General features: G+C 34.8%; 1 protein-coding gene across 1 annotated transcript in view; it reads left to right on the forward strand.

Annotated features, from left to right (window-relative positions):
• LOC123668473 overlaps positions 1-14,549 on the forward strand; it is a 268,966-nt gene that overhangs the window by 116,010 nt on the left and 138,407 nt on the right. The gene's annotated exons all lie outside the window — the stretch shown is intronic.

Here is a 14,549-nt window from a genome sequence, read left to right on the forward strand (position 1 = left end):
TTTTACGTATGCACTGACATTCATCACTTTCGATCGATGGGGATCGATCCCCACTAATGGCAAACATTTGAAATGGCCATACAGATGTTTTTCGCGGTCTGAGCGTCTGTATTGTTTGTATTGTGTATTGTGTGTGTGGATGTAGCGTTTGAGGCGATTATTATTAATGAAGTAAGCTTCTTTACGCACGCATGACTTCGCTGTGTGCCTACGGCAGTGTGGCGGCATCTATCTCGAGACATACAACACGTCCGAAGATTTAATATATATACAAGAACGCGACAACAATTGTCGGGCCAGTAGCCCACCAGACACCACACCCGTCTAATTCTCCATTTTCAATGGGGGATGAGGGACTTCACACCCTGTAGCTCATATTCCCCCAGAGTAGTAAAGAATATAGCCACCCCCTTTCTTCCCGTGGGTGTCGTAAGAGGCGACTAAGGGATAAAATAGTTCCACTAACACCTTGGAACTTAAAAAGCCGACCTAACTCAGTTCCATTACCACCTTGGAACTTAAAAAGCCGACCGATGGCGGGATAACCATCCGCTGGTTTTGAAATACACAGGCCGAAGATGGGCAGCAGCGTCTTCGGTGCAAAAAAGCTAGCCCTGCGGTCACCAACCCAGCGTGGTGATTATGGGCAAAACACATGAGTTCACGCCATTTTTGGCGTGAACTTGTGAAGACCTATGTCCAGCAGTGGACTGTGATAGGATGAAATTATGATAATGATGATGATGATATAGGGAGTAAGCTCGTGTATGCGTGACGAGAGCGTTACGAAAAGTGTGATCGGCGAGACGAACTGAAGTTGAGAGGGACATATAAGTTAGATGGAGCTAAAGAAGTTTTACTTCAGTCGTGTGGTCTAAAGTACTCACGTTTATTTAAATATCTTATACTATTAAACGAGCAATTCTTGTATATATATATATAATCTGAATCTCGGAAACGGCTCCAACGATTTTCATGAAATTTAGTATACAGGGGATTACGGGGGAGATAAATAAATCTAGCTAGGATTCATTTTTAGAAAATGTCGTTTTATCCCTGTTTTTAGGCAATGAAAAAATGGCTACAATATCGTTAAAATAAGAAGGTAAATTTCGCATCTGTCAATAAAGTTGTAATAGTTCAGGGGAAATCGGCCGATCGCGCTCGGCCGAAAAGATCATGGTTCGAATCCTCACGTATTCCAGATCGATTATCGTTTTTTTTCTTTTTTTTTTCTAAAAAAAATAAAATCGAAAAATATTATTCATATTTTATCAATATGTAATTCGTATTTAAATATGATTTTCAAAAAACACGATTTACTAAGAATACCGAGCTAAGCTCGGTCACCCAGGTCCTGTATCTTAAAAACTGAAAATATTTAGTAAAAAAATCATAAACTATCATTTAGTTCTAAAGTAAATACTTTTTATTACCAAAATACCGATAAAAGTCGATGCGTTTTTATTGTTCACAAATACAAACTAAACTATAAAATGCTGCGTTCAATTTTTAAACCTGAACGTTTTGTATTTTAACAGAGAGATAGAAAAAGAAATATAGCAGAAATAAAAGTAACATCATCATCGATACATCGATTTACATGTTTTTAAAATTCGATTATATAATACATTGAAATTAGAATTATTATTATTATTATTTATAAATTTTATTGAATTACTAGCTGACCCCGCAAACGTTGTTTTGCCATATATGCTGTTAACCCCTTAATCCCCTCCCTATAACTTAGGGATATGAAAAATAAATGTTGTTCGATTCTCAAACCTACCCAATATGCACACAAAATTTCATAATAATCGGTCAAGCCGTTTCGGAGGAGTTTAACTACAAACACCGCGACACGAGAATTTTATATACTAGATTTAAATTGATTTGTATTTTGTTGATTGTTAAATTTAATGTTATTTTTATATAAAATTCAGCAGATCGGTAGGTAGGTGTAGATAGTAGTGATTGTAATAAAAATCTGCCTTCAATCTGTGATCAACTTAACTAACTTATTAGGTTCATTGTAATGTTAATGTTTTTTATACATTAAATAAAAATTAGAGGATAAATGAATAAAGTTAAAAAAACGGGATGCGGTGGATTAAGCTAGAAAGAGGCCTGTGCCTAGTTGTGGGTTGTTGTAGGCTGAATTGTTACAAAAATCGGAATAATTAATTTATGTTTGATTGTTTAATTTACTAGTTTGCAATCTTTTAAAGGGCTGTCATTTCCATTTTGGCGTGGCTGCTCATCGCGCTGTAAATACTGAATAAATTTTGAATGAAACTAGGACTTACTTTATTTACTGAACTTACCTTTTAAACCGACTTCAAAGAAGGAGAAGAACTTTTTATGTGTACTGAAGTCGTTATTTTTTCTTCGACCAGTATATAACGTAGGTCGACGAATAAATAGTCGAATAATAGTAATTACGCATTATTACAGATTACTCAAAAATCACTTGTCAGAACTTGTTTACATGTAAATGGAACCGCATGACAACCACCTTTCCATAAAAAATATCATAAGAATCAAAGACACCAGTAAAAGCACACCAGTAAAAGTAGCAGTTGAATTGAGAACCTCTTCTTTATTTGTATTCGGTTAAAAATATTATTATATGCAATACTCTCTAAATCTAATTCAACATTCCTAAGCTCTAGTCATAACATTCTGATTCGTCTCCAATCAGAAATAGCATGACCATAATATTCCCAACGCCACTCGTAAATTCAAACACAACCAATATAAGACCGATCTAATATACAGCGCTCCGAGTCAAAACATTGGACGTGACGTACTTGCGACGTCTTCTCATTTGATAATGGACGTTATTACTTTACATTAAAGTTTCGATTTATTTCTTTGAGCTGAGTAATATTTGCGTCGTCTAAGGTAAAGCGTTGTTTGCTAGCTATACGAATGTTTGTTCAACCAAAAGCTTCGCTTCTACCGAGATTACCTTCATATCATTTCTTCCTTTAGAAAAATAATCTATTTCGATTCCGAGATGACTTTACAAAATGTAGATTGTTGTTTCATATTTGTATGATTTATTTTATTGCAGTACTCCTTAAGTTGGGAGGCTAATGTTATTACCTCTCGAGAATTGTTGAAACCAAAATTGGTTTGCTGACTAAATACGCTTTACTTTTTAAATTTGTTTCTTAACGTACATTTTTATCAGGGAAATAATCTTTTTCTCATTTCTTACTTTCGGAGGTCATTGGACAATTAAACAGTATAAGTGGTAACTTTGTTCTTGAATATATTTACATCTAAGTCTCCATAAATCAAGTCAATTACTTAGAGCAGTTAATTACCTGTGGGTGGATCTTAAACACAACGCTAAAGAATACGAGGGGATGCAGCCTCCGAGCGCTGCATAAAAATGCAGACTGCCGTGATAAAGAGGGTAATTAGCCATGATACTCTTCAGAGTCGAGCCGCAGCTAAACAATACAGCGCTACAGCAGCTTTATAGTCACTGTGAGTTATATCAAGACATCAGCGCAAGTTGAGCTCAAAGTTTGTTCAAGATTTTATAACAGGTTGATTTCAGGTTAAAATTTCTTTCATTTTTTTTTTCGAGTAATTGAAGATTGTATTTACTAAAAATTTTAATTTTGTTGTAATATTTATCGTTGACTATCGTGTATATAAATAAGTCAATAAGATTAATTTTGTGCCATTTACTTTGTAACTAAAAACGTCGACATTACAGAAAACTTTAAACTTCATAAAATATTATCGATACCAACGTAATCTATCGCAACAATATCTCAGATAGTAACACATGTTGCAAAAGGAATGAAGTGTTACGAGAAAGACGTTGGAACAAAACAACATAGTGTCCACTCGGATCATTAATCTGGGACCAGAGCACCGTCTCAGCGGCAGCGGCGAGGTCACGCGTGCCCGATAAATCCCCGCGATTCCAGACACGATATAAACTGCCGGAACGGACATACACTAACAACATTACCACTGTATTTGTTGCATTCCTCGAGTGCACTACAAACCATTGTGAAGTTCCTCCGACTCGCGGACAATTAATCGAGAGCGTCCCTCACCCGCTGAGGCATTTTAATAGAACGCTGCTGAATTGTACGTTCCGTTATTGTCGAAATGAATGTGTGTTTAGTTTTAGTTTAGCTTCGTTCGGGTATTTTTAGATTAATATCGTTTGTTGTGTGTGTGTTTATTGTGTGTTGTGTTTGTTGCTTAAATAGTTTCGTTTGTATTTCACCAGCGTCGATAAAACTCCGTTGTACGATAAGAGATATGGATATTAAACATGTGGTTAATGCATTTTTTAACATTTACGAATAAACAGAAGCAATAAAAATATTTAAATGTTTAACAATTTATTAAATGTGACATTAAGGGAGATATTGCAGGGCTAATTTATTTAGCGTTCCATTGTTACATCGAAAATTCTTTTAAAATGTTCCACCTTGAAAGTTTGTTTTAAAAATTCTTAACTCATAGCGGGTATTATCACAAAATACCGCTGTTCTCGGAGTATTTCATTTCCTCCGTTTTAAATTAGGCCAGGTGGCGTCACGTCCAAGGCGAATGACTTTTATGCGCGACGCTCGCCCGTCGCCGAGATACTAGCACGAGGAATCTAGCGCTGCTTACTAAGTAGACTTGCTTAGATTAGCACACGTAAATTAGTTTAAAACTTGCTTATTTAAAAGTCCACTAATTAAGACAACTACAATACTCGACGAATCTCAACATGCCAGATACCGAATAAACATTCTGGGGTATTTTTAATGTCACGTCCGCTACTGACGAAAGTTTTTATTTTATTTTATACGAAGCGGTAAAATTTTTAAATTCGATTATAATTCATAACTGGAAACTGGTTCATCAGATTTTTCGGTTAAAAAAAAAAACAATGGAGACAAGTTATTGTCGTGTATTTATTGAGCGCCAGTAAATTATTTAACTGCGTCGAGCGTTGCGTTGCATATTTTCATCCCTCCATGATAATTCATATTTTATATTTATCTAGAAATACATTCAATTTCAACGATTTTATACAACTAGTGATTTTATAATCGATGCAAATTAAAAATACGATTATTTTTATTCATTATTTAGTGAACAGCGATTGAAAATAATATCTTTTATTACGTTTTTGTATTACAGTAAAATATGAAATTAATTTTTAAAAGTATTTTAATGAAATATATTTTATGTGTATTACAAAATAACAAAAAGCTTGTAACTTTATTCATTAAATATTATATTTTTATTTTTTAAGTCAGCTGTCCCTAAAAGATATAGTAAAAAACAAGTATTCAATCATAATGAATCCTTATGTTTTATCACATAATTACATAAGATACGAGTATTTTTAACAATATACTAGCTGTGCCCGTGACTTCGTCCACGTGGATTTTTAAAGAAATAGTTATTATTTAGTCTTACAAAATTAAAAAAAAATCTAAAATAAAAGTAGCCTAATTTACTCCTTATCACATCAGCTATCTGCCAGTGATTGTCCCGTCAAAATCGGTCCAGCCATTTTAGAGATTAGCCCGAACAAATAGACAGACAGACAGACACAAAAATTGTAAGAAATATTATTTTGGTGTATGTACCGTGTATATATATCTACATGCGTTTAGTAAAAAGCGGTTATTTTAATATGTGACACTCCAATTTTATTAACCGACTTCCAAAAAAGGAGGAGGTTCTCAATTCGACTGTATTTTTTTTTTTTTTTTTTTATGTATGTTACATCAGAACTTTTGCCCGCGTAGACCGATTTCGACAAATTTTGTTTTAATCGAAAGGTGATGTGTGCCAATTGGTCCCATTTAAATTTATTTGAGATCTAACAACTACTTTTCGAGTTATATCTAATAATGCGTTTTTACTTGACGCTTTTTTCGTCGACCTACGTTGTATTATACCGCATAACTTTCTACTGGATGTACCGATTTTGATAATTCTTTTTTTGTTGGAAAGGGGATATCCCTAGTTTGGTACCGTGATAAGGAAACCAGGATCTGATGATGGAATCCCAGAGAAATCGAGGGAAACTCTCGAAAATCTGTAATAACTTTTTACTGGGTGTACCGATTTTGATAATTTTTAATTTAATCGAAAGCTGGTGTTTATCATGTGGTCACATATAAATTTTATCGAGATTTGATAACTACTTTTTGAGTAATCTTTGATAACGCGTAGTTGCTTAACTATTTTTTCGTCGATCTACGTTGTATTACTTGTCGATGTAATTGAAGTCGGTTTTTTTTTCGTTTGCGAGCAAACACAATTATTTATTTGTATTATGCAGTATTACTATAATTAATTCAATAATCGAACTGCCTTAAAGTCTAATAATTATAACAAGCTTCAGGCATGCTTATATATATGTATATATATAATATCGTATGATACTACATATGTCCGACTATGTAATATAATTGAAGATAAAGGTGGGACGTCTAATACATTTTAATTGAATACAAGCAACGTGGTCCAATATAGGCTATAAGCAATGAAGTGGACTGTGTGTACTGGCATTTTTTTTAACTAGTATAGTTTACGTTCCATGCAATTATAAAATAACCATGTTCAATACTTCATCTACAAGCTATTGATAATAAAACATATAATTACTCGTAATAATTATAAGAAACCCTCAAAAAACTTCAAAATGCAAATGTACTCATGTATAAAAGTATTAGAATCAATACAACTATAATATTTAGAAATAGGTTTGCAAATGTACGTAATTATTTATATCGTACGTATATAATATACCACTCTGGTCTAGTGATGCAAGTAGTCGCCTAAAACAAAGACGGTCTGCGGGTTCGAATCCCGCTCGGGTTGGAATTTGTACCAACATTCCTTTCCGATTTGGATATCTGTCCTTGTGGGTCACCCGACCGTGCCTCGGAGAGCACGTAAAGCCGTCGGTCCCGGCTGTTATCATTAATACATTTCACTTACAATTCACGGCGAAAAAGGCCTATACACAGCGGTGGGATATTACAGGCTGAAGCGTTATTTCTAAATGCTATGTATCTATATCGGTCACATGGTACCTAGAACACAAGCAGTTTTTAGTTCAAGCAAGCACAAGCTTACCTATGGACTATGTGTATATTTAATTATTATATTTGCTCGCAAACGTAGAAAAAAACGACTTCAGTTACATCGACAAGTAATACACGCGTTATTAAGGATTACTCAAAAACTGTACTGTGTGGCTACGGTACTAAAGAATACAGCCACTCTCGCTCTTCCCGTGGGTGTTGCAAGAGGCGACTAAGGGATAACACAGTTCCGCTACCATCTTGGAACTTAAAAAGCCGACCGGTGGCGGGATAACCATCCAACTGCTGGCTTTGAAATACACAGGCCGAAGACGGGCAGCAGCCTCTTCGGTGCGACAAAGCCAGCCCTGCGGTCACCAACCCGCCTGCCCAGCGTGGTAACTATGGGCAAAACGCATGAGTTCGCGTTATTTTTGGCGTAAACTTGTGAAGGCCTATGTCCAGCAGTGGACTGTGTAGGCTGTAATGATTACTCAAAAACTAGTCATATAATAAATATTGCGTTGTAATATGCATTAAAATCAAAAATCACATCGATCACTGCTATCTCACCTCCCCTCCCTGCTGCTTCTTCTGGTTCCACCTCTGTTCTTTATTATTTTGTATCGTGCAAGCTCTTGTTGAGTTCTTTGAAAGTTTATAATGTACCACTTTGTAGCACAGTATCAAGCGACAGGCGTCAGTCCGCTTTCATTGGTCGTTTTCAAAACTTATACTAACAGCTAGTAAGGATATGGTACGGTTATTGTATTTGTGTTCAAATATTTTGTTAACAATGAGATATGCTTAGAAAAGCTTTAAATTCAACTTTAATGTTGTAGGCCACAGAAGAGAATATCCTATACTATCGCATTAGGTAATAAGCCTGTAATGGTAGTATATGTATGGAAATAACTAAATAAATAAATCTTGCTTTAAATTAGTTTCCTCTCACCACCAAACGAACCGCACGCTTGACTAAAAATAATTGTGTTTGCTTGCAAAGGAAAAAATTCGACTTTAATTACATCGAAAAGTAGTATATACAACATAGGTAGACAAAACAATAGTTAAGTGAATACGCGTTATCAAAGATTAGGTCAAAATCTTGATAAAATTTTAGTGAGACAATAAAACAAATATCAGCTTTCGAATAAAATAAGAGTCATAAACATCGGAACACCCAGTAAAAAGTATGAGGTTATAATAGGACGTAGGTCGGCAAAAAAATAGTCGAGTAAATACGCGTGATTAGATATAACTCGAAAAGTACTTGTCAGATGTCGATTCATTTTAAACGGAACTACGTGACACGCACCACCATCAAGTATAAAGTTCTGAGATAACATACAAAAAAAAAATCGATTAAATTGAGAACCTCCTCTCTCGGAGGTCTTTTAAAAAGTCAAACACTTCTTCATAATGTTATTCAATAAATTATAACTAAATAGTAAAAATCTTCAAATAATCATATTCTAGGTAATTCTAGATGTTTCTATTTCGGAACGAATGTCTAAGTCTCATGTCAATTGATACAACAGGCACGAGTCAATGTTGTCTTGAGTTCAAACAGGTGATACAAACATTAGATTCTATACTCTGCGTTTCTCTATTGTGGCGTATCGAGTGTTCCTCGTACTGTGACATCGTTGTTGAATCTTTTGTTTACAACTTTGAAATACTTTGTCCGCGAGTACTGAAACATTTTAATTGATATTAAGATTGTGTGATCGATGAATTTTGTAACAAGGAAATATCATTTTATAAGGCATCAAATTTATGAAGTAACACACAATAAAATTTATGAAGTAGGTAGTCGCGTGATTAGCAAGGTACCAAATATTGTTTTAGTACCTTAATATTTGTCCACCAAAAAAAAAAAAAAAAACAGATATAATCAGGACATCCATATCGGTTGCTATAATAAGTTTTTAAAATAAAAAAGTAGAATAACTAATATTTTTTTCTTTTTCTTCATTCTAAATAAATATTCGAGACAATAATACTAGGGAACAAGAAGAGGATTTCCGTAAAGGGTACGACACACGTGATCAGTGGGCCGAGCAGCGAGCGGCCAGGCTTGAAACTCAGTCTGACAGCGGTTCTCAAACCTTAGTCCATGCTAGTGCCACATAAATAACATGGATCATCCAAGGAGGTGTACTATAAAACCACTTCACGTGTTCCATGACAAAATGAGATATAATTTAACATAGTTTTTTTTTGCTGCATGTTTAGCGTAGCTGCAAATAAGTCTTAAAAGGAGGATAATTGTAGTCACTTTCTTCAAAATACTACATTATACATGTATATATTATATTACATTTATATATTCTATTACTCGGGTTCTGTACATACGCTATTAACAATCCATTTTTTTATGTCACTAGGTCAGCAAACAAGCGTACGGCTTACCTGATGGTAAGCGATTTCCGTAGCTTATAGACGCCTGTGTTAAGAAAAAGAAAGTAAAATATAAATAATAAACAATTTATAATATATTCATACTTTATTAATCTAAGAATTATTATCTGATCAGTGAAATTAAATACTTTTATCTTTAAGAAGCGTATAATGAATTAAAAATCTTGTAACAATTTATCACTAATATTATTACATAAGTACTTATTCATTATAATTATATGTATAACATAACTAATACATAATAATACTTATCTTTTTCTCCGAGAACTCCGCACCGGTCGACGTCACAAACAAGAATCCCCAATCGAGTCCGAACACTCGTTTTATAGACGACGATAAAAAAGTATAGTCCTACCCACATGTTATATTATCAAATATTACATTTCTTTATTTACACTTTAGTATACACCAAACAAGAAATAAAATAAACAAGCAACATTAACAATAATAATGTGAAACAACTCTATAGACATTATAAATTAACATTACACATTATAAATTAACTATTTCATTACTTAATATAAAGTAATCTGACACCTGCAACACCAAAAGCATCGCAAGCACGTTGCTGACCCGATCCCCAATCCCCCCAGGAGCTCTGGTCACCTTACTCACCAACAGGAACACAGTACTGCTTGAAAACAGTATTATTTTGCTGTGATCTTTTAATAGATTTATAAAACTGTAAATGCTACCCCTTACCCGTGAAATGTTTAAATTATAATTTAACCTTATTATTTGATGTAGGATTATATAGATGAAAAAGATGTGTGAACTTAGTAAGTGCTGTACTTCATGCAAAATATTACTAATTTTGTACTGAAACACAGTTTATATATTATTCCTAACAGATTAACTGCGGAGTTTCTTGCCGATTCTTCTCTGCAGAATTTACATTCCGAATGGGTGGTAGCTTCACTTTTAAAAATAATAATCACTTTTCAATTTTTAGTTTATAAAAAATGACTATTCGAAATTGCTTGTGAAGCTTATTTAAATAAATTTACATTTTTGATTTGTACGAATGTGATACGATTTGACGACTCGTTGGTGCAGCGGTCACAGCACTGGCTGTTGCACTGACGGATACGGATTCGATCCTTGCTCACGACAGACATTGGTATAGGCTATATACATGTTTGTCGTAGTCTAGGCGAGTATTTTGTGTGTTTCTGGACCTCTGGCTCAGGAGATACTTCTACTTGGAACCGGCGAGTGCGCTATTTTTATTAGTATACGTATTTGTACTGTTCGTTCCTTTATAAATCACTCTCACGGCATATAATTATTATTAAAAAAAAAACTATATAACCCTATAGTCTAATAGTTGGTACAAGTCTTTTATTGAATCATAAAATATCCTAAGAACACCATTATACCACGTACTCGATAGTTTTGGGGGTAAGTTGGATGTATATTAATGAAGATTGAGAGTCGCCGCAGCACGGTAGACGTCAGACTGCAGCGGGGCACGTTTTGTTACCGAATCGATTTAAAAGAAACAAATGCTCTGAAAATATTGCCTTGCTATGTTATAGCAACTTCTCTTTAATTTTCAGAGTATTAAAATATAGAGTCACAACTATGATTCCCATATTATTAATACGTGTTAAATACATTGAACATTTAATAGGACACGTAGATGAACGAATATCCTATAACAATAGATTTCAAATACGTGTTTATTTATTGTTAGTTGGTTTATTATGACGCGTTGATTTGAAATAGAAACACATATTTTATCATATTTTTGAATATTTTTTTTTATATTTTTTATACGATGATAGGCTTGCGTTTGACCACTATTTTACATGATGATAAGTGAAAAAGCGGTCTAAGATGGAGCACGCTTACCTAGAAGTAACCTATTCACTCGTGACTTAAAGATCCCCAGGTCATAGCTTTCGGAAAACACAGACGCTGGTAGAGAGTTCCATTCTTTGGCCGTACGGATCAAGAATGTACTAGCGAATCGCTTAGTGCGTATAAGGGGAATGTCAACCATGTAAGGGTGGCGTAAAAAATAAGTTTCCTGCTTTAATTTGAGTTGACAAAACTAATCATAAGTTTAGATATCTGCAAATCATCCCATAGTGAACAAATAATATTATCTCATTCCTTTTTTTTTCAAAAAAACAGCATTTAAAACAATCTCCTTAAATATTGCTACCGTCGAATAAACTTTTTTATATGCTATACTACTACGTCGGCAAACAAGCTTAAGAATTACTGATGGGAAGCGAATATCGTAGTTTATAGACGCCTATCCCCAATCCCCCCAGGAGCTCTGGTCACATTATTCACCATAGGAACACAAAAATACTAGAAAGCAAGATTATTTACTTGTAATCTTATATAAGGTCGAGGTACTTCTCCCGTTCAGGCTTCAGATCTTCCAGATTTTGAGCAGGATATTTCCTGCTGTGTCCTCAGTAATTTCCTGAACTTAAAACATAAACTTTAACATAAATTTATATCTATCCTTACATAAACTTCATCATCGAGAATTTGGTCCAAGCAACAATATAACAGAAATGGTTTAAAACGTCTCCTTCGTTGCTTGTAATCTCATGCTGTTATAAAAATTTCGACATGCAACACATAGCATGCTTGTTTTCATCACAACATATGTATAAGGTTGTATTATCAGCGCGCAATGAACGCTGAAAGCTTACAACGCACAAACGTCGGACACGTAAGACGAAGCTGCAATGCTATGCATATTGCATAAGTAATGTAGGTAGTGCACCTGACACCTCGCTACACTTCGACAGAAATATTAGCTTCTAGAATTGTAGCGTTTATATATAAAATATCGTAGTCGAATTTCGTTACGAAACTGTAAAATTCACTGACATTTGAAATATTTGGTTGGTATTGTATTTGGAGCTAGACGACCCACGAGGTTTCACTTGCATATGACATTAGTGGCTAGTGTTCTACTGTCTTCTTCGTCTCAACTTTTAAGAAAACAGCAGCAGATTAAATTGGGTATTAAAGATTACGAAAACATTTTTGGAGCGCTTTCTACAATTATGTTGATACTAAATCTATTTTTTGCTATTTTTGTCTCCCTGTCGTGACAGATCTTAAACCCACACCACGACCTAAAAAAATTGCTAAATAAAAAGGGAATATTCGACAAATCACTGTATCAAGTTGGCGGACAACGCTCCAGCCTTCCTCCTAAACAAAGGCGCGGTTTTTTCCCAGTTGTAGTACTAAAGAAAATAGAATTCACCTCTTTATATTATGGAATAACAATATCAAATAATTTAACAAAATTAAACTTTACAGATCCTGTATAAATAGACAAATACCGTGGAAATGAGTTTATAAATAACTCTGTTTAACGTTTCAATTAACAATGAAATCAAACTAAATTTAAACAATCAGTTAATTATTATCAAAAGGATTGTTTGCGAGCGCGCTCATGCTGAAGAGTGGATACAGTTGAAGGGCAATGAACATTATATTTGTAAATTCTAATTTAAATTAAAGATTATTCAGTTCAGTTCAGACTATTGTAGTCCACTGCTGGACATAGGCTTCCCCAAGTTAGCGCCAGACATTCCATTTTTCCGCAATCCTCATCCAGCCTACAACGGCAATATTACGTAGATCGATGGTCCAACGGCCGGAGGACGTCCCACACTGCGTTTGCCAAAAAGATTATACTTACATTTAATCAAGGCTCCATGAAACATGATGTTCAAAATCTACATCTATCTAAAGATCACGGCCCAAATATACTGTTCTCAAATCGTGTTCATGTGATGAGTATGGTATTATTCAACATAAAGATTGTATCGTCCAGCAATAAACAAGTAATCCAGTGTTTTGTTCAGCCAACTGTTGCGCCGTGATCTAGTGGCTGTATTTGCACTAGAACGAGATCTATACTCGTACATGTTACCGATAAAATGCATGACAAACAAACGCTCGAAAGTTTTTGTTTCCGCCAATATTGTGACGCGTGACTCGCGACCGGTTTTATAACAAGCTCGATGAAAAATTGATAAAAAACGCATTTATATCCCGTTTCACGCATTTCGGAAGTACGATAGAAAAAATTGAATGTCCTATTCCTAGGAATTTGTATCCTATATTGTTTGAATCGGTGAATTCTAAAAGTTATTTATTTAAACCGTTTTAAAATACTGGTGTAGTGGATCTTAACAGAAGCTTGGAGTAGATATCTGCATTTCAACTACCTAATAATTGTTTCTGGTTTGGTTTTTGTCCTCGAGTCTCACTTTTGCGCCAAGGAGAAAATGTTAATTCCTTAGTCTTGTTTGTTATGTTAGACACATTATGGCGATCATTGCTCATGTTCATTACCTCTAGTAGGAAAACTGTCCACCATCCCAAATGCGCCTCCTTGTAAGACAATAATTGAGGATTCTAATGTCACAGACGCCACGTTGGCGCAACGGTCATAGCCATGAATTGTACCTGTTGCGCTGGCGGTTGCGGGTTCGATTCCCGCACATGACAAACATTTGTATTGGCCATACAGGTGGTCTGAGTGTTTGTGCAGTCTTAGTGGGTCTCCCCACCGTACCTCGGGGAGCTCGGGAATATATCCGCCAATCCGCATTGGAGCAGCATGGTGGATTAAGCTCTGATCCTTCTCCTACATGGGGAAAGAGGCCTATGCCCAGTAGTGTAATATTACAGGCTGAAGCGTATGGACAGATGGGAGTCGCCTAGGAGTAGGATCTAGCTTAGCCAGACGTCTTGGCTTAGTTTAATATCGTGTTTTTATCATGATTAGATTTTTTTACTATCAATGAAGTTTGAATGACATATATTTTTAAAAGAAGGTAAAATTACGGTGTAATAAAATGTAACATATTCTGTCAGATATTCTTGTTACTACATAAGCTCGTTGTGAATAATTAATGCCCAAAGCCCGCTTGTGCTGTGGCCCTAAAACAGAATATCATTTTAACACTAGAATGTTGCTACAATTTAAACTATTTTATGTGATACTAGACTTGTATGTGTAGAATTAATATTCCTCTTTTTTATACAATATACTTAATTAAT

This window comes from Melitaea cinxia, chromosome 3 (genome assembly GCF_905220565.1).
Source record: "Melitaea cinxia chromosome 3, ilMelCinx1.1, whole genome shotgun sequence".
Lineage (NCBI taxonomy): Eukaryota > Metazoa > Arthropoda > Insecta > Lepidoptera > Nymphalidae > Melitaea > Melitaea cinxia.